We start from the raw sequence: 22,868 nt of genomic DNA, 5'->3' as shown, positions 1-22,868 counted from the left end.
CACAGGCGTGCAGTTCTAAGAAAGAAGCTTTGTTCATGGAATCCGCGTTTTGATTTAGGCACAGATATAGAGTGGGGGAAATTTTTCACAGTGGATTCAGCTAGACGGGTGTTTTTCGTGAAAGATTGGCGAGGGGGGACCAGAAATTTATTATAAGGTTTTTGACTTTACACATCCATCTCGCCTTTTCTAGTGATGCAAGCTCCCCTTTTTCAGTGATGCAAGGTTGTGCACACTTGCTAATTTGCATACGTGCTTTAACAGCTGCTGCTAATACTTTTGCTAGCCAGCCATCCTTCAGCTGCTGCTGATTTCCTCATGTGGCCATACACGTTCTGTTATAGAACAATTTCATGTTTGTATGTATGTTATCTTCTGCACTTTATCTAAAAGATTACACCCTCCGATTCTTGACAGTTTGTTGCAGACCTTATAATATTATTGGTATGACTAAATTAAAACTAAAACATTTCTTTTTTAGAAATGTCAAGACCGAATGAAGACCTCATGTTATAAATGGTATTAATAATTTATAAGTAAAATCTATTTTTCTTTTAAATGCATATTGGAGACGTGATGCAAAAGGGCTGTAATGTTACGTGGTGTTACACTTTACTTTAGTAATTCATAAAAATAAAATTGGAAGGACATAAAAGTCTAACTCGGCATTGGGTAAATAGTTAATTGGCAATTCTTTCTTGCTTTAATCTGAAAAAGCAGCATTATCCTCAATCCATGGGCAGACAACTTTTTGGTGTGTTGTGTCTGACAGGTTGTAAGCAAATAAGCTGGATTAAATTGTTGCATAAAAAAGCAGTAAAACCATTACTTCTGAAAATACTTCTTTTAAACTCCTCAGCCTAACGTTCACAGGAAACTTTTTTGAACCACATTTAAAACTTTCAACTATATATTGTTAAACATTTTTAAACCACATTTAAAACTTTCAACTATATATTGCTAATAAACATTTTTGAACCACATTTAAAACTTTCAACTATATATTGCTAATAAACATTTTTGAACCACATTTAAAACTTTCAACTATATATTGCTAATAAACTTTTTTAAACCACATTTAAAACTTTCAACTATATATTGCTAATAAACTTTTTTGAACCACATTTAAAACTTTCAACTATATATTGCTAATAAACTTTTTTGAACCACATTTAAAACTTTCAACTATATATTGCTAATAAACATTTTTGAACCACATTTAAAACTTTCAAGTATATATCGCTAATAAACTTTTTTAAACAACATTTAAAACTTTCAACTATATATTGTTAATAAACTTTTTAAAACACATTTAAAACTTTCAACTATATATTGCTAATAAACATTTTTGAACCACATTTAAAACTTTCAACTATATGTTGCCAATAAACTGATGCAACTGCCAATGATGTTTTCAATTACCTGATAACTCGCTATTTATTTTCAGGTACACTCATCAAGTAATATGGTTTGGACAGGTGCACATCGTGCTTTTACTGTAGAAATATTTTTGAAGAATAGTGAATCTGTAACTGCAACACAGAGTTCATTACAAGTTAGGACATGATGCTGTTCCAGATAGAAAATCAATACAGCTATGGGTTGCAAATTTCAGAGCTACAGGTTCGGCACTTAAAAGAAAGCCACACGCTCAAATGCCAGAGAGTATTCGAGCCGTGAGACTTTCTGTTACTAAATCTCCTAGACGCTCAGCTCGCAAACATCTATGGCCTTGGGATTGTCTGATCAAACAGTCAGAAGAATTCTACACACTGATATGTAGTTCCATCCATACAAATTAATGATTGCTCAGAAACTGTTTAAGTGCGGCAGGGAAAATCGCATGTCAAAATGTGGGAGATATTTCTGCCGTACCCTGTACTTTATTATAACGTAACTAATACTGTAGGTTCATTCTCTAAATTATAGTCACAACAATCTGGATATCATCCTCCCAGTTCTTACCTTCTCCTTTTTTATGTGAGAGTAATGTATCTATCTTGTAACCACAATACTGCCCTCTCAGAGATTACCTTCACTTTTTTATTTAAGGGGAGGGTAGTCTAGTATTTATTCTACTATTATGATACCATCGTCCTAAAGAGAGGAGGGGTAGCGTTGTATCTGCTCTGTTGTCATGAGATCGTTCTCCAAGATTTTTTATGGCCTCTGGAGTGAAGATATCTTGGGATCAAATCCTGGATCGTAAGGCACCAAATATGAACCTGTGTAGTGCATGCCATGGAAGTCACTCAGCATCATATTTTTTGCACAAACATTAAAAAAACAATTAGATTGTGAATAGTGATTCATTTGATATCGGTATGGTACAATGTGTCCGATTTTACCCATTTTAAAATGAATTGTTCCCAAATCGAATTATGTTGTTCTACTAAAACAGTAAAATTTTAAGTAAATATTGGGTGGAACAATAAAGTTGTCACCCTAAAGAAAACAATACTACAGTTTTATTTTAAAACTTTTATTGAAAAAATCAATTCAGGTAACTTGATTATATAGTAGAGCTGACATCTATTCAATGTAGCCACTTTCAGCCTCAATCACCGCCTCAATACAGGTTCGGAACTGGGAGCATGCCTTTTCCACAAGCATTGGCAGGAGCTCGGCAAATACTCAGCAGACGGCGGTGATCAGGTTGGCTTTGGTGTTGTGGGGGATCATGTTGGTGATGTTCTTGATGTATGTCCAAACAAAGTAGTCCAGTAGGTTCAGGTCGTAAGAGGAGCGCCAGTGAGAGAATGGTACAGAGTTGTAGCACTTCTTCTGAAGCCAAGCCTGGGTCTCTTTGGACTTGTGAGCTGGCACAGAGTCCTGCTGCCACTGCCAGCAACCACCTTCACCAGGGGATCACCACACTCTTTAACACATCCAGGTACACTTTGGTGTTGACTTTCAAGCCGATTTTGAAGATGTGAGGTGGCATGATGTAGCCCCCACTTGAAACTACATCAAAGACCATAACCGTGGCCAGAAACTTTGTTTTCATCACCCTGGGCACGTCCTTGTTATTCATGGCAGTCCAGTGATGCATTTTGAGGGTGCTGGCAATGGTCCTGTTGTCATAACTTGGATCGGTAGAAAGCATGAGTTGTACAGTGGTGCATTTCCGATCTCACTCACTGAACATTATGTCACTTTCAGGCATGGTAGAAGGCTCCTATTGCTCTTGGGATTTATACGCAACTGGCCAACTAGTAGATGGCCTGCAACAAAAAAAGAAAATCAGTTTTCATCAAACGGAAATTAAATCATTTTTTTTTTTTAGGGCGACATTTTTATCATTCCACCCTTTACATTTAAACAAGTGATATTTGTTTTATTGATTTGAATAATATTTAAATAAAGTGTAACATGTGGCCGCAGCTGAGATTGAACTCACTACAGGAGTTTATAGTGTAATTCAAATCTTATCTGTAGCTAATTACTTGATGCTTTGCTAAGGCTATCAACGGTATTTTTTATTGTGACATTATCACTAGAGGGTTGCCTACCACAGCTTAAGAGAAGCCCATCTATCCTCGAAAGAAGGATAGATCATGCCAGTTTCCCAACCTGGTATTTTACCTCACGGTTGATGTCCAGCTTATCTTGACCCCCTAAAGTTCTCTTGATCTGGTCCAAGCCATAGTCTGTGTTCGATTGTGTTCAACTAGAAACATCTTCAACTCTGTCGTCTACTGTTACAAACCTAAGGCCATCACAAACTGTCACAAAACTGACCATCATACTTAAAACTGCCTGTAAACTAACTTTAAATATGGCCCGGCTCTTTTTGCCATACCTTGATTAATACTTGTTATATTGAGGCCCATTGGCTATGATCACAGCATAGTATCTGTGTTATGTTGTGGTGAGTAGTGCCAAGGATCAGAACGATTATTATGATTAATTGTTAAATTATTTAGGTTAAAAAGATATTAAGAAAAATGTGTTAAAAGAATATTAGTTAAAAAACTTATGTTAAATATTTAACTGGAGAATTTTAGCTCAAGGAAAAAAGTTATGAATAGAGGAAAAGCATAAACAAAGCTAGTTTGGAATTTGGTTTAGTAAACAACGATGTGGCTTATGTGACAAACAAGACTGCCCACTCTAGCTGATGTAAGAGACACATAAGCCAGGAGAAATCAGAAGTAGGAGTTAGTCTGTAACAGGAAGTTGAAGAGATAAGTCTTGTAGTTAGCTAGTCACTGGGATAGTTAGTGTGCAGGAGTTGTCTTTGTGCTCTGATGGAAGCATCTACAAACCAACTAAGGAAGATGTAAGGGAGGAGATTAAGAACTACAAACTCCGAAACATGGAACATTTAGGAATAAAGATCTGGAAATGATAACTTGATGTTTTCGGTGTTCCATACGGAAGAAGATGCCTTTGTTTCAAGTGCCTGCCGCCAGAGGAGAGGGAGACAACGAATAAGGTAGATGACCTGTCAGGTGTCAAGCAGACAACAGTGTTATTCATTATTGTTAAAAACCGTCCATTTATTGTCCCATTCATTATTGCCGTGAAAACACTCACATAGAAAGACTATTAAATATACACATAACAGACCGACATGCACAGACACCCCACATACAAAGAAAAGTAATTGTCTTTATAATTCTAACCACTAGACGATACGCGAGCATCAATTACAAAAACATGTATACCTTATATACACAAGACATACATAGACAGAGTTATATAAACCTGATAATACAACACAATCTTTTTCAACTTCCTTTATATGCCTTGGTGAAGAAACTTCCTTTCCATTGGTTTTCTACTAAACTTCCCTTCCTATACCTTTGTTCTGGTGATCAATTTATTTCTTTTTTTCTTTTTTTTTTCTAACACTAAGGAGGGACGTCTGAATAATGTTCGTCACTGGCCACACCTTGATTAACGATCCTATTTCGCCTTCCTTTTGTGTGCCTTGGTGAACAGCTTCCTCTCCATTATCCTGCTGATAAATTTGTTTCCTCTTCATTCTTTTATTTCCTAACACATGGGGGAAGGGTGAAATCTTGATAGTATCACAAATTCCTTCTTGCTTTAGTACGAAAAAAAAAAAAAAAAAAAAGCAGTATTGTCTCAATACAATACTTTGTTGCATCGTTTCTGATAAGTTGTAAGCAAACAAACTGGAATGGCAAGAAATATTTGTGTTTTGGTTGGTTAATTTTAATGCATCGAAAACCAAGCTTCTACCCTTTCATCATAATTGCTCTGCCCCCACTACGCCCCAGTTGAAATGAATGGCTCTTGTCTTGGGAAAGCTCTATGCCTTGACAAACTTCTAGGACTGATCTCAAATGGAACCCATACATCAAATCTATTGCCAAGATCACTGGAAAAATAGTTGAATCACTGTACCATTCCAGTAGGTATCTCACTGCCGATGCAATCCTCTATCTGTAGAAGAGCCAGGTATGCCCTAAAATGGAGTACTGTTGCCATATCTGGGAAGGAGCTACTCAACATGCCCTATCCAGCCTTGATAGAGTTCAAGACTAATTTTGAAACCTAGTAAGTGATACTCTTTTCTCATCCCCGCAATTTCTTTCCCACAAGAGAGATGTTGCGAGCATGTCTCTGCTCTATTGTTATTTTCATGGCAAGAGCTCAACTGAACAATCTATGGTCACCCCTTGCTAAACTTTCACGAAAAACAACAACTCTATATGATCCCCCTACCCCCACCGCTCTCTATCTGTGTCTAAATCTAAATGCAGATTCCATGAACAAAGCCTCTGGCTTGCTTCCTGGTTGAATACAATATCCAATGTAAACAAGTTTTAAAAAATGAAATTCCACCCATTTTACACCATTAACGATTACTACACTAACACCTTACATTTATTAATCCTTATCCTCGAGTGGCCTTCGGGGCTTCATAAGTAGTATATAAAAAAAATAAATAAAATATACTTTATTATAACTTAATTAACACTGTGGCTCCATTCGCTAAGTTACAAGATAGGCTTAGAACTTTGAACTTTTATATTATTCAATGTTCCCTTTTAGTTTGACACCAATCTTCAGCCTTGGAAAAAATCTCTCATGAAAAACAGCCTTCCCCACGTTACGTGAACCTTTTGAAAGTTTACAAATTAAAAAACGACCCTTGAACATGAGTTTTGTTTTGACAATCCAAATTTCGGTTAGGTGTAATTGTAGTAGTCATAAACAAAATAAGTTGGCTTCAGATCGAAAACAATGGTATACAATGATTGCCTCAGGCGTCGCAAGATGCAGTCTGTTGTAATTTTTTTTGTACTAATAATAGTACATCCCCCCTGTTTATATTTATTATTTTTTATCTGGTTCTTGTATTTGATTTTTTGTATTCTGTATCTTTTTGGATTCTTAGTTTTGTACATTTTGGGCTTGTACGAAACTCCCTTTAATTTGAAGAAAAGGGAAATGCTAGCTCCTTGATGACGTCACAAGCCCGGCGCAAATTTTGGCCTCTTTTGAAATTCCAGCGACAAGGATATTGGACGTTCGTTTCATTTCCCGCCACTGAAAATGGAATTTTGACGAGCCTCCTTCAAAGAAGAGAACCCGGCAACAATACCCCGGACATGCGACGAGGCATGCTTCTGAAAACTATCTACGTGGCTATGGTCTGTATGTATTTGGAAGGAGTGTAATTTTTTAAAAAGTCTTTATTTTGCGTGGCTATGGTTTGCATGTAAATGGAAGGAGAGAAATTTCTAAAAGGACTTTAAACAAGAAAAAAAAAAGAAAAAGGCACGTGCCTGACTGGCTTTCAATTTGTGAGTATGCTCCTAAAATTTATTACATATGAGAGTGTGATTAGTGACTACTATTTTGAATCATAATATTGTGTTCGTGGATGGATATGACATCTTCATTATAAGAACCAGTGTGTTATTTTTTTCATTATATGTTACCTTGGCGTTCTTTGAATTTAATGCCTGCAAAGGGAAAAATTTGCAACTAATTTTATTGTGAATAAAATTTCTTCTTCATTTTGAAACAAGACCGTTATATTTTATTCTTTACCCCCCACCCTTTTTATTTCATGCTTTTATTTTTTTGAGGCTAATTACTTTCGCATCGAATTTATCTGGAAACAAGATAAATTTCCGACAGTACTTCCTAAGTTCGACATGAGTTACTTCCCTTGCATCAAGCCTAAAAGAAAGAGAAAGTAATAGAGTTGAGTGAAACTATATTTTATTTTTTGAAACCTGCAAAAATAAGTAATATATAGACAGGAATTATCTATATTTTTAATATATGATGGGAACAAAGGAAATAATATTCCAGCGAGATGAAGAGATGAAAAACCAAACTATATGTTCATCAACGTTTCGTCTTTATTTCAAGACTTCCTCAGGAAGTTGTTACAAGTATCTGTTGTTACAAGTATTTTTTTTCAAATATTGTACTTGTATTTTATTTTCTCCAATTTAATCATTCCGAGGAAGTCTTGAAATAAAGATGAACATATAACTTGTTGTTTCCCTTTTCATCTCCACACACACACACACACACACACACACGCACACACACACACACACGTATGTTATTAGGTTTAAGATTAGTTGAAGATTGCCGAACATAATTGGATTTTACCTTCAATGGGGCAATATGCAACCAATCTGGAACCTAATAACATCGCATATCTATCTATTCAAGGATTACTGTTCTATTTGGGTACCAAAATCTCATATCCTTTTTTGTGTTTCAACCCCCTTTTTTTTTCTCTATGAAAAAAAAAAAAATCTCTTGAAAAGTTTTAATCTTTAATATATTTTCTATGTATTTGCTAAATAGCAAAATTATATCAAAACAGAATTAATATTTTACTAATGACTTTCCTCTGAGGAGATGAGCCTACATCGAAAATCCATGAATTAAGGAAATTACTTTAAATTTTGTATTCTTTGTTCAAACAATAAATTCTTGATTTTGAAAATTATATTTTTCGGAATGTAATTTAAATATAAAAACTGTAATTTTTAATTTGCTCTATCTGGTATATTGAGCAATTTTATTTGGCTGGGATCGTCTTATATAAAAATGTTACCCCCAAAAATATTTTGTAAGACTTGATACCACGTATGTATATGTATATACGAGTGTGTGTGTGTGCTACAACAATACATAGGAAGAGATGAGAGAGCATACGATAGAAGACATTGCGTCTAAAGAGAGAGAAAGAGAATTTAAAAAGAAATTGAGAAATTAGAGAAGGAGGATATTGGTGAGGGGGAAATTGGTGAGTTTGCATTAGGAAAAAAAAAAAAAGCAAACAAATAAACACACACACATACACAGGGATCACAAGAATAAATGAGTGCCTGTCCGCAATTGATGAAGAAGACGAAGAATGAAGTCTGGCCTGACACCAAATATGGCAATCAATAACTCCAAATCCGTTTAGCGATTCTTTCCTCTCTTTTGTGAAAACCATTCTTGCGTTTAAAGTGCTCTGGAAATAGCAACCGGCAGGCTTGCATTGCAAGGGAGACATGACACAAATATATAAAGGATAATCTAAAGTCTCCTAGGAGAGAAGTCGGATGCCGATTCAAGAACGACACGCGCGCACGATTGAATATTTGAAATAGATACTGAAGCCATATTATTTGCTCATCTATCAAGCAGCAACAAGTTCCATGTTCAACAGACTCCAGAGAAAAAGCAAAGAATTAAGTCGCAGAGATATAAGATGTGAACTATTTGTATACCATTCAGAAATCAAAACAAGGTTCTGAACATATAATTACTTAACAATAGACAGACAATAGAAAATACTGACAGAGAAAGCTATATATCTACTACTAACTGGCCGTCCAGCGTTGCCCAGTCACTTAAACATGATATTTTCATTTACACAGATTGTGCATGTATTATTATTAGTGTTGGGACGATTAATCAGAATCGGAAACATCGGAACATTTGAAGGTATTGGAATCGGTATTGGTATAAAAAAAAAAAAAAAAAAAAAATTGTGCCTATTATCCGATGCTAAAACGATTCTTTTTAATTGGCTTTTTTTACTTGATTTTGTTTAAAAGCAAAATCTCCCATTGCTGATAATAAGGATAAAATAGTAAATATTTATTGATTTTAAATAACAGTAAAACTAAAGTCAATAGAACATCTTCCACAAGTGTATTTTTACGTTTATGGAAATATCTGCACATTAACATGTGTTTTTACGGTAACTGGGGGAAAATAAAGAGATTTGTAAAGAATCGGAATCAGAATCAGTAATTTAGTACGGAATCAGTAATTGTATCGGAATCGGGAAAAATATTGGAATCGTCCCATCACTAATTATCAGAGAATCAATCCTCTATTGATTATTATATATGACGAGGAAAAATTTGCCTGGTGGACTAGTTCGTAAAAAAAAAAAAAAAAAAAAAAAAAAAAAAAAAAAAAAAAAAAATAATGATAATGTCGTTCGTTTGTTTAGAATATTACGTCAGCTAATATTTGGGCTTGACGACCTTAAACATCGTCGTTCTTCTCTTATAGATGAAAAAGAATTTTACAGGGGAATATTTTACGTTACACCAGCCAGTGTAGCATAAAATATTTCCCTGTAAAAATTATTCTTTTTTATCTATAAGAGAAGAAAAACTATTTTTAAGATCGGATTTTTCCGATTGTCAATACTTATCGGATGAATTTCTGAACAAAACATATCTAAGAACACTGCCAGACATATAAATTACCTTTGTGTGAAATTTGCAAAAGATAAGTTCAGCCGTTTCGGAATCTATCAGGAACTCACTCAGACACACACAAAGTGACTTTTATATAATGGTAGAGATTATATAAAAAGAACTGTGTTGTGTTGTGTGCGAGTTCATTCCTTATGAACTCCGAAACGGCTAGGCCGATTTTGATGAAATTTCATATAAATGTACTTTATGCATCTGGCAGTGTTCTTAGATAGGTTTTGTATCATAATCGAAAAAAAATCTGATGAAAGAAGGAACAAGCGATTTTGACCAAAGTTAACACCTTATACAGCCTAACATCAGTTTTTTTTACGTCACATACCTGTTTAAATATTTAAAAAGATATGATGCAATTTGTGTTCTAAAAAGAATAAATATAGCCGTTATAATTCAAATGTGGATGTGCAATTGAAATGAAATGAGTGCATCTTTGTTTTGCTATTTATTGACTGATTATATAGATTAATTATTATAGGTAATATTATTCTATCTTGTAAGTGTCTAAATTTAGATTCTGTTTTTTCAATGTGAGCTTACGTATTAAAGGCGATAAATTACAGGGATTTCTGCGCTGTTTAATTGTGTTTGAGTTTGCAATAAGCGCCTATTCCAAAAGTCTTCCTCGAAATTTATTTGAAATAAATTTAACGACTTTTGTTTGTTTGAAATTAAAAGAAAGATCACACTGCAATGCACTCAGAGAATTGCTATTTTTTTTTAATATCTCTTATGTTCATTGAGCCTTTTTTCTAATTCACATCGAGTTTCACTAACGTATATATGATAGCAATTATAGCATAGGGCAGTATACATACCTGCGTTGGATATGGGTTTGTTTTGGAAATGCCTTGTTTTTTTTTTTAAATGTTTATTTTACAGTTTGTGATGCGATTTGTTTAAAGTGTTGCAGATTATTGTATTATTGGTGTGAGTGGGTAAAAAAGATGTTTTATGAGAGAAGTGTGTATGATTTTTGCATATTTATTCTGAAAAATATTTGTGTGGCTTTTTCCTTGCATCTATAATATAAATCTTCCCTGTATGTTTAAATGTATGTTGGTATGTGTGTATGTATGTTGGTATGTGTGTATGTATGTTGGTATGTGTGTATGCATGCATGTTGGTATGTGTGTATGCATGCATGTTGGTATGTGTGTATGCATGCATGTTGGTATGTGTGTATGCATGCATGTTGGTATGTGTGTATGCATGCATGTTGATATGTGTGTATGCATGCATGTTGATATGTGTGTATGTATGTATGTTTGTATGTGTGTATGCATGTATGTTGATATGTGTGTATGCATGTATGTTGATATGTGTGTATGCATGTATGTTGATATGTGTGTATGCATGTATGTTGATATGTGTGTATGCATGTATGTTGATATGTGTGTATGCATGTATGTTGATATGTGTGTATGCATGTATGTTGATATGTGTGTATGCATGTATGTTGATATGTGTGTATGCATGCATGTTGATATGTGTGTATGCATGCATGTTGATATGTGTGTATGCATGCATGTTGATATGTGTGTATGCATGCATGTTGATATGTGTGTATGCATGTTGATATGTGTGTATGCATGTATGTTGATATGTGTGTATGTATGTATGTTTGTATGTGTGTATGCATGTATGTTGATATGTGTGTATGCATGTATGTTGATATGTGTGTATGCATGTATGTTGATATGTGTGTATGCATGTTGATATGTGTGTATGCATGTATGTTGATATGTGTGTATGTATGTATGTTTGTACGTGTGTATGCATGTATGTGTATATGTGTGTATGCATGTATGTTGATATGTGTGTATGCATGTTGATATGTGTGTATGCATGTATGTTGATATGTGTGTATGTATGTATGTTTGTATGTGTGTATGCATGTATGTTGATATGTGTGTATGCATGTATGTTGATATGTGTGTATGCATGTATGTTGATATGTGTGTATGCATGTATGTTGATATGTGTGTATGCATGTATGTTGATATGTGTGTATGCATGTATGTTTGTATGTGTGTATGTATGTATGTTTGTATGTGTGTATGCATGCATTTTGATATGTGTGTATGCATGCATGTTGATATGTGTGTATACATGCATGTTGATATGTGTGTATGTATGTATGTTTGTATGTGTGTATGTATGTATGTTGATATGTGTGTATGTATGTATGTTGATATGTGTGTATGTATGTACGTTGATATGTGTGTATGCATGCATGTTGATATGTGTGTATGCATGCATGTTGATATGTGTGCATGTATGTATGTTTGTATGTGTGTATGCATGCATGTTTGTATGTGTGTATGCATGCATGTTGATATGTGTGTATGCATGCATGTTGATATGTGTGTATGCATGTATGTTGATATGTGTGTATGCATGTATGTTGATATGTGTGTATGTATGTATGTTGATATGTGTGTATGCATGTATGTTGATATGTGTGTATGCATGTATGTTGATATGTGTGTATGCATGTATGTTGATATGTGTGTATGCATGTATGTTGATATGTGTGTATGCATGCATGTTGATATGTGTGTATGCATGCATGTTGATATGTGTGTATGTATGTATGTTTGTATGTGTGTATGCATGCATGTTGATATGTGTGTATGTTTGTATGTGTGTATGCATGTATGTTGATATGTGTGTATGCATGTATGTTGATATGTGTGTATGCATGTATGTTGATATGTGTGTATGCATGCATGTTGATATGTGTGTATGCATGCATGTTGATATGTGTGTATGCATGTATGTTGATATGTGTGTATGCATGTATGTTGATATGTGTGTATGCATGTATGTTGATATGTGTGTATGCATGTATGTTGATATGTGTGTATGCATGCATGTTGATATGTGTGTATGCATGCATGTTGATATGTGTGTATGCATGCATGTTGATATGTGTGTATGCATGCATGTTGATATGTGTGTATGTATGTATGTTTGTATGTGTGTATGCATATATGTTGATATGTGTGTATGTATGCATGTTTGTATGTCTCGCAAAAACTTTCGACAGAGGTGACGGATTTTCACAAGATCGGTATCATTTTGAAGCTCAACCTTTCGGAGGACAAATATCGAAAAAAATTGACCAAAAGCATTAATTCGTTCACCCTTAACTGGGTAATTTTCTACAGGGAGGGGTTGCTTTTTTTCGCCGATAATTTTGAAAGTAATCGCCTCTTTTTGATTGTCTAGCCTTAATTTAAACCTACATCACTTCCGGTTTGGCAATGTGTGCAATGGCTAACATGTTATGTTTTTTTTTTTTCACTTTATTTTCCTTCTTTGCGGTACGGATTCAAGCCTGCCTGCCTTCCTACTACCACTTTTTTTTCTTTTGCTCAACACACACCTACAAACCTCCGGGCAACGCCGGGCACCCAGGCTAGTTTAATATAAAATGGTGTATTGCAATGTTTTCAAAGTTTTTATGAGGTTCTGGACTACAAATTCTGAATGCATGTAGAAAGAAACCGATTATCATACCTGCTTTTATTTTGTTGTTATGGTGTGAATAGAAATGTAAGTATGTCCAGAAATGGTATTGAGTGATTGTTTTCTGTTTCATAGTTAGCTTTATGGAAGATTCGACTGAGTCTAATTTGTTTTTAATATTCTCTGTGTGTGTTTTCAAGAAGAAAAATTTACTCCACACACATCTAAAAATTAACTTATCTCTTTTTCCCCAACACTTATTAAAATTATTAGATTTATAACGTTACTTATTTTCAATTCAATAATAATTTTTACAAGCAAAATTTCAGTCTTTCTTCTTAGTGGAGTACTAGTTTGTCCTTTTTTAGAATTCCTAGAATCTAGCCTTTTTGAATTTAGATTTCCTCCAAACACCGAATGCTTTGGATATATTGACATTTTAATTTTTCTCCCAGAAAAAAATATCGCGACCATTTAGAAATTCAAAAGGCTAAAGTGAGTTTAGAGTTAAGTTTTTTTTTTGAAATTAGATTTTGAATTAGCTTTTTACTCTTTTTTATATATATATATATATATATATATATTTGAAAATTTTCCGGGGGGGGGTACAGAATTTTATAACGGCTAAATACAGACCAAAAAGCATAATGAATTTAAAATAAAAAAAATGAAAATAAAGGTTAGCTAACCAGGTTTCGTTCCTCACTTATCAAAGCTAAATCGAAGAAAATACGATTTAAAACAAACAAAAAACGTCATGAATATGGCGGGGGGGGGGGGGGTAGGAAAAAACAAAAAACAACAGAAATAAACGCGGGGGGGGGAAATTACATAGAGACTAAATTAAGTCCAAGATGATTTTCTTTTTGCTTGCAAAGAGAAGATCTCAAAGACTTAATAAAAAGAGTCTCTAAAATTTTCAAATGATAGGGAGAGTGCGACTTACTAAGGATCGTAAACATGTCAGCACTGAAACTCGTGGCACACGAATGGTTATTTATAAGACGGTCGCAAATCGCAGAACCATACATATTACTCAGAACATCCGAGAGTGAAAAATTTGCATGGCACATGCTATTTCAAACGAAAATCTAATCTTTGCGATGTTTTTATTAAGTCATTGAGACCTTCTCTTTGCAAGCAAAAAGAAAATCTTCTTGGACTTAATTTAGTCTCTATGTAATTCCCCCCCCCCCGCGTTTATTTCTGTTTTTTTTTTTTTTCTACCCCCGCCATATTCATGACTTTTTTGTTTGTTTTAAATCGTATTTTCTTCGATTTAGCTTTGATAAGTGAGGAACGAAACCTGGTTAGCTAACCTTTATTTTCATTTTTTAAATGCATGATGCTTTTTGGTCTGTAATTAGCCGATATATATATATGATGATTGCAACGTCTTGTCAGACGAGTGCCACTCCCTCAGACATTTAAAATCCATGAGCCCAAATGCCTGAGGGAGTATCTATACAAAGATGATGTTACAGAGTCTTAGCTTTGTACGACAGCTAAGTCTCTCTCTCGGTTCAAAATGTTGAGATCCAGCAATAAGCAAGAGCAAGATAGCCAGCAACTTAAATTAAGCTGGTCTGCAGTTTAATTATATATATATATATACACACACACACTGTTTTTTTATTTCTCCTTTTCCTCCAGCTTTCTTGAAATTTTATTTTCACTTTGTTTGTGTGTGTGTGTGTTTATGGTATTGTATGTATATTTGTGCATCTTCTGTTTTTTTTTTCTATGTCGGTGTGTATTTATTTGTTGAATATGTTTTTGCTTATGTGTGTGTGTGTGTGTGTGCGAGAGAGAGAGAGATGAAGATAGAGAGAAAACACAATAAAAGCTGAACACAGATGTGGTTTGTTGGTGTGATGGTGTCATCCAAAAATTGTTTTCGTGTGAGAGGTAAGTATGGAGCAGAGATGGTGACAAGGTTAAGTAACAATGGTGAAAATGGAAGAAAAAAAAAAAAGAAAAGAAAAAGAGAAGATGAATTGGAAGCGACTATGGAGAATGGAGACGGTTCAAGAAAAGAACGGAGACATCTTGCGCACATGTCTCCTGACACGAGGTTCCTCTTTGATGGATTTTGGGGCACCTTTGTAGACAACTTATGCGCATGGTTGCTTTTTATCTTGTCAATAACCGTAGTCGAAATAGGAGGAATTTTGACAGTCTTGTGTGGAAGTTGTTCAAAATGTCTGAAAAGTTCCTTCTCAAAAACTTTAAAAAGTTACTTGCACTCATCTGTCTATCTATCTCTACACACACACACACACACACACACACACACACACACATACTAGCAGGGCATCCGGCATTGCCCGGTCGTAAGATACACTTAAATGATATTTTAATTCATGTAGATTACGTATTTATTATTGTAGAGAAAATTCTCTATCGATTATTATATTGTACCTAATATATAGTTGTGAGATCAAATATATATATATATATATATATATATATATATATATATGAGGAAACAGTTAATGAAATATGTTAAAAAACACTTTGAAATGAGTTAAAAACATATTTAATCTGAAAAGGAAACACTAGATAAATGGATAGTCCTTAATCCGCGGAGTTTCGAAGAAATACTCTCCTTCTCAAAAGAGGGTAGGAATTAGCAAAATGCAGGATCGGATTTTGCATGCAGAAGTATTTGATGAAGCAACAAGTAAGTCAAAGATCTTACTTGAAAGCAAAATAAGTTAAGCAGAGGGAATATGGTAAAGAAAAAGGTGATTACACATTAATGGATAGTCTGGTGGAAGATAAAAAATTCAGTGACGGTAAAATCCAAATGTAAAACTTCAAGAAAGTTAAAAGAATTTCCATTTGTACAAGTAAAATGCAAGGAAATCCAATATATATATATATTTATGACTTGGGTGGCATCAGCTAGAATCGAAACCAGAAGATACAACTCTCCACCCTTAGCCTCTGAAAACCATGCCTATACGCATATATATACTTGATATAAAACATGTTAAAAAACACTTTGAAAAAGAGTTAAAAACATATTTAATCTGAAAAGGAAACACTTAAGTGGACAGTCTTTAATCTGCAGAGTTTCGAAGGAATACTTTCCTTTTTATCAGAGGGTAGGAATTAGCAAAATGCGGGATCGGATTTTGCATGCAAAAGTATTTGATGAAACTGCAAGTAAGTCAAAGATCTTACTTGATAACAAAAAGTGAAGCAGAGGGAATATGGTGAAGAAAAAGGTGATTTCACGTGAATGGATAGTGTGGTGAAAGGTAAAGTATCCAATGACGGTAAAATCCAAATATATATAAATTCACCTGTCATCCTTTTTTTTTTAAAAAGATGGAATCGCCCGATCATTGAAGATGCAAACAAGCAAGATTCACATAGTTATATATATTTTGTTTACAGAACGTTTTCAGATGAGACAAGTCATTGGTACCGTCGGTTTCAAACCCGATAATTAGGACCGTTTTAGATACCCATATCAAGCTCTCGTCAGCCAATATGGCTTGATATGGGTGACAAGAGCTTGATATGGGTATCTAAAACGGTCCTAATTACCGGGTTTGAAACCGACGGTACCAATGACTTGTCTCATCTAAAAACTTTCTGTAAACAAAAAATATATAGTAATGACACTATTGGTGTCATGAATGCATGCAGCGAGGTGCATATTGCAGTGGGAGGGGGTGTTTGACCGGACGGGATGGAGGAGGAGAGGGCAGAAGAGGGGGTGTTGATGTCTGATTGGGACAAAACAGAAATGTCTATGGGATTTTGTCAGAAAGAGAAAAAAAACAAACAATTGTTTTTATCTCATTGTCGTTATATATCTGTTGACATGAAACATTGTTTTTGGAGCCTCTGTTGGGAGGTGTGGGAAGATCCAGAGATTCTTGGCTGATTGGGGCTGACAGCTTGGGGTGGGGGTCGGGGAGAGAGGGTCGCCACCAGGCGTTGTTCGACCTGGGGTGACTGATCGCTCCTAATTTGATAATAAGTGAAGGCCTCAGTGCAAAAGAGGATTAAAATTTGGTAGAGATAAGTTCGAGGGGGAGGAGTAGAGAGAGAGAGAGAGGTGTTGAGTGAACAAGACGATGGGTAAGCTCTGGGAGGAGGAGAGAGAGGGTGTTTGTGGCCACTCTCTGGGGGAGAGGTGGAAAAGGGGGTTGGATTTAGAAAAAGGAATTCTAAAAAGAGTAGAGTCGTGGACAGCAGGCTGGGCGGCTGGGCTGGTCGGGCGCTCCCGGTTTGAGAGCCCTTGGGGCCTGATGTTGTGATGTTGACTGGCCTGTGTTGGTGGGGGGGTCTGTGGCTCTGCCGGTCTGGTCTTGCATCATTTCACTGCTGTGGTCGGTCGCCTCAGTTTGGACAGTGGCAATGAAATTAATAAATAGTTTGTTATTGCTATGGAGTTCTATTTGTTTGTGGTGGGGACTCTTCATTTTGCAACGGGCCGCGGGGACGATTTGATCGAGAGGTGGGGCGCCCCACCGTGGGGGCACAGTGGGTGGGGATGGTCGGCGGGCCAACTTGTGGTGGGACAATGTGCGATCAAAAGAGCACCTGTCATATCGGGTGGAATCCGACGAGGTTAAGGACACCCAGTGTGGTTGGTGTAGTAATCGGTACTGTTCTAAATGGTGCCGTGAGCCAAGATATCACATCTCTATGAGATGTCCATGAGCGAGTTGCCACGAACACACACATATATAAATATGATCTTATTTTCGGATTTTCCTTATAATTGAGCACTCTGCTGGATTTCTTTTTCCAAAAAAAAAAAGAAGAATTATATATATATATATATATATATGTATGTGTGTTTGTATATATATATATATATATATAATTTGAGGTTGCTATTTTTCAAAGGTAAGGTAACCAGTGAAATATAACGAGTATTCAATACAGAAGTAGAGTAATTTACACCTTCAATTTGTCTTTACATAAGCAGTAATTTCTTGCTACCCAGTCATGAGCATGTTTCGGTCTACTAGTTTTTAGTAACTAGAAACCTCATAGGCAACAACGCTTATATTCAAAAGCGAAATTCTTGATTAATAAAGAATTCCGCTTTTGAATAAGCGTTGTTGCCTGATGAGGTCTCTAGTTACTAAATACTAGTAGACCAAAACATGCCCATGACTGTAACAACAAATTACTGCCCGAGTGTTTGGATGTGTATGTTGAGCAAAAAGAAAAAGTGGTAGTAGGAAGGCAGACTCGAACCAGTACCGCAAAGGAGGAAAAGAACGGGGAAAAAGACAATCGAAAGGAGAGGATAACTTTAAAAAATATTGACGAAAAAAGCGACCCCCCCCCGCCCCGCTTGTAGAAAAGTGCCTAGTCGAAGGTGGAGATATTAATGTTTTTAGCCAATATTTCGATATTTGTCGTATGAAAGGTCGAACTTTAAAACGATACTGATCTTGGTAAAATCCGTCACCTCTGTCGAAAGTTTTAGACAGATATGCAAACATACATACATACATTTATATATTGGTAACTAAAAATTTTCGACCTAAACCGATGAAAAAGCTTGCTCTATCTCTGAATACCCTTTATGTAAAATTTCAAATGTTTAGACCAGAAATTGTCTGAGTAATTTGGTAGAGACTGCAGAGTTAAATTTTTTTAAACTTTGACCTCTATTATGACCCCTTAAAATTTATTGTTTTGGGCTCAAATCAAGTTATTAAGTTAGATCCATGTCCAAGGAACCTATATATAAAATTTCAAGTGTTTAGACCCAAAATCAGGTGATTTTGAAGAAAAAATTTTTAATAGAATATATTTGTTTTTTTGCAAGTCAGTTTCTATTTAACCCATAGTTGGGACCCTAACAGGTACTACCACTCCGGGTCAGAGTGGACCTGGGAGCAATGGCAATTAAAGGGTGGCTCCACACTACCCAGAGCCCGCAAGCTGGGGCTTCACCATCGGATATAGTTTAAGGTCATATCCAGGACCGTGTTTGGAGGTGTATGCTGAGCAAAAAAAAAAAAAAAAAACGGTCAATTTTTTTAACTTTGACCCCTATTATGACTCCTTAACATTTATTGTTTTTAGCTCAAATCAAGTTATTAAGTTAGATCCATGTCCAAGGAACCTGTATCTAAAATTTCAAGTGTTTAAACCCAAAATTGTTGGAGGAGTTTGGTAGAGTTCTCAAAGGTCAAATCGTTGAACTTTGACCCCTTAACAGCCAAATTTCTGGCCGAAAACCGATCATGTAGATTTTCCCAAATCTCAGTACCCTGTATATCAAATTTCGAGTCTGTAGACTAAAAATTGACAGAGTTATTGCGTAGGGAAATGTACACAGACAGACACGTTCACTTTTACATTATATATATATATATATATATATATATATATATATATGTAAATTGTTTAAAATTAGCATCCATTGAATTTTAACCTTAAAATTCTGACTTGTAAGAACTGCAAAAAACGTAACGTCATCATCTCTCCATCCCCACCTTGACTAGGATATACATACAACTGGGGATCACTTGTGTATTTAATATTCTCTTCTGACACTTCCTCCTTTAGAGGAAGCTGGACCTACCTGACTATGTGGGTGTGCCGCTGGCATACACGCACGTGCCTGGCAGACACTTCCTTTGGTCGAGAGCTTCTGAACGCTCGTGTACCCTTGAAAAATATCCGTCTCTTAACGTCTTTCTTATTAATGTCAACCGATGTTTCAAACACATCGTTTCTAATGCTTCAAAGAGAACTTGTCAACTTTCATCGTTATCAATACTACACCTACGAGATCCGTTAGCAGCAATTCAGTGTGGCTTCTTGTCTTATCTTGCAGAACAGAATGCAGTTTCCATGGAACTATTGCAATTGTTCAAATTCGCAGCAACAACATGCTCGCATATTAAGATAATTGGTTTTTATCCAAACAAGAAAACAACAACTACAAAAAAATAAAAATAAAAAATGAATAAATAATATACCTATCTACAAAAAAAAAATAAATAAATAATATACCTATCTACAAAAAAAAAAAAAAAATGATAATATACCTATCTACAAAAGAAAAAAAAATAAAAAATAATATACCTATCTACAAAAAAATAAAAAAATGAATAAATAATATACCTATCTACAAAAATAAATAAATAAATAATATACCTATCTGCAAAAATAAATGATATACCTATCTATAAGGATAAGATTTTGAAGCAACAAATGAAAAATTGCATTCTTAGGTGTAAAAGCACGGCCAGCGAGATATAGAAGACCTGTTAACTGAAAAATGCCTCGGTAGCCGTGGTAAAAGTATCTCAAAGGATTCTGTCCGTTTGCCGGTCACATTTTCATTGCTAATTGCACTGACTGAATGGATGCATCTATTGTAAGAAACACTGGTTGTCCATTAGTCCGTCATTTAAAATAGAATTTTCGTCAGTCTGTTACATTTAAATTTGAAAATAACGTTCTTATCAGTCTATCTTGCTTAAGTTTGAAATGGCGTTTTTATTAGTCTGTTGAAATAGTATTTCTGTTGATCCGTCACACTTAAGTTTAAAATAAAATTGTTGTGTATGTGACAACATAAGTAAAAACTAGAATTTTCGTTGGTCTGCCACATTTAAGTTTAAAATAGCCTTTTTATTTGTTTATCATGCTTAAGTTTAAAATAACACTTTCGTTGGTCTCTCACACAAGTTAAAACTATTATACCATTTTCGTTGGTCTGTCATATTTAAGTTTGAAATAACATTCTTGCTAGTCTATCATACTTAGCAATTTATTGGTCTGTAATGTTTAAAAGTGAAATAGTATTCCTGTTGGTCTGTTTACTTAAAGTTAAAATAAAATTTTTGTTGCATTGTCATACAAGTTAAAGCTAGCATTTCTATTGGTCTGCCATGCTTAAGTTTGAAAAAGCATTTTTATTGGTAACTAGTATGGGTTCCCGGCGTTGCCCGGGTGTTTGGAGGTGTATGCTGAGCAAAAAAGACAAAAAAACAAAACAAAAAAAAAGGTAAATTTTTAAAATTTTGACCCCTATTATGACCTCTTAACATTTATTGCTTTGGGCTCAAATCAAGTTATTAAGTTAGATCCATGTCCAAGGAACCTATATCTGAAATTTCAAGTGTTTAGACCCCAAATTGTCGGAGGAGTTTGGTAGAGTTCTCAAAGGTCAAATCTTTGAACTTTGACCCCTTAACAGCCAAATTTCTGGCCGAAAACCGATCACATAGATTTTCTCAAATCTCAGTACCCTGTATATCAAATTTCGAGTCTGTAGACTAAAAATTGACAGAGTTATTGCGTAGGAAAATGTAGACACACAGATACACAGACACGTTCACTTTTATGGATATATAGATTAGGAAAAAAGCAATGCTATTATTGACTACATGACTATTACAGCATTCCTTTCTACCTCTTTTCATAGTCGAATTAAGTAAAAACAGAATAGGCGGCTTTCTTCCTTTCTTTCCCTCTCTATTATCTTCGTCCTCTATCTCTCTTTGCAGTCAAATGCAGAGAAAGCAAACAAAAAAGATAAATGAAGACACTTTTCCCCCTCTTTTTCACTGAGATATCTCATTAAATCTCATTAAATTATTTTCCCTGTGTTATGGATAACAGTGGGAAGAAATCTGACTGTGAGAATAAAACTGCTCCTCTTTTCTTTATTTTTGACAAAACAAAAATAAAGTAAAAGAAAATATAAATAAGCAAATATTTTACTTGTTTGAAATTTATAATTTAAATATACTTTGGAGTCAAACTCCATCCTTAGTATCTTGTTTCTTTTTTCTTCTTCTTTCTTGCCATGTTGCAAAGTTGGAGAAAGTGTCACTAGTAAAGATCCACGCGTTGTCTCTCAGTGGTTGTATTTTGAAATGTCGGGAACGGTGCATTGGTGATGCGAGATTAACGTTAGAGGTGTGAGTTCCGTTATAGAAGCGTTGATTTAATTTGAATAAAATATGCATCAAGTGCGCTTGAAAGCCAAATTACAATGCATTGCGTTATAATTTGGCTTCTGTAACGGAACTCACAGCCCTGACGTTAAAAATAAAGTATTAATCAGAATTAAGTCCTAAAATCGATTTGAATTAGAATTGTTTTAGGTTTTAACAACACTGGTCAATATTTGTCATAAATCACTGATGAAACAGATTTAATTATGCACCTTTTGTTAAGAAAGTTGTTAGTCACAAAAGATAGGTGTGAGTGTGTATATGTGTGGGGTAACTAATGCTTCTTTATATATCAGAAGAAGTTCCAGATAAATGTGTTGCATTTGGAGGAAGAAAGATTTCAACCAGTATTTCGTGTCCAGCAAGCAAGTGCAATCAAAGAAATTACCAATCGTCCATGCGTCTTTCCATGCAACTACAGCTTAACTGTTTAGGTTAAGACCGTGATCTGTCCCCACCCCCGAGTATTTTAACTTTTTGTCCTGCATAGCTATTTTTCTGAACCAAGCCAAAGTGCAGGTCAAAGAATAATACCACAGATGGAGACATGATAAAATGACTTTTACGTTAAATATAAAACAGTGATAGAAAACTCATACATATCATCTTATATACTCGATGTCCACATACTTTCAATTATAATATTTGACTTAAATGTTATTTCTTCAAATCAGTCATCTTGAGAAAGTCTTGAAATAAAGACAAA

At 34.9% G+C, this 22,868-nt stretch overlaps 1 protein-coding gene across 1 annotated transcript in view; it reads right to left on the bottom strand.

Annotated features, from left to right (window-relative positions):
- Positions 1-22,868, bottom strand: part of LOC145258171 (heme transporter hrg1-A-like) — a 292,891-nt gene that overhangs the window by 3,311 nt on the left and 266,712 nt on the right. The window lies entirely within an intron of this gene.

Source organism: Euprymna scolopes, chromosome 33 (assembly GCF_053919585.1).
Source record: "Euprymna scolopes isolate OS-2025 chromosome 33, ASM5391958v1, whole genome shotgun sequence".
In the NCBI taxonomy this organism is placed as follows: Eukaryota; Metazoa; Mollusca; class Cephalopoda; order Sepiida; family Sepiolidae; genus Euprymna; species Euprymna scolopes.
The sequence above is the reverse complement of the archived record's forward strand: the minus strand, read 5'-3'. Positions and strand labels throughout refer to the sequence as shown.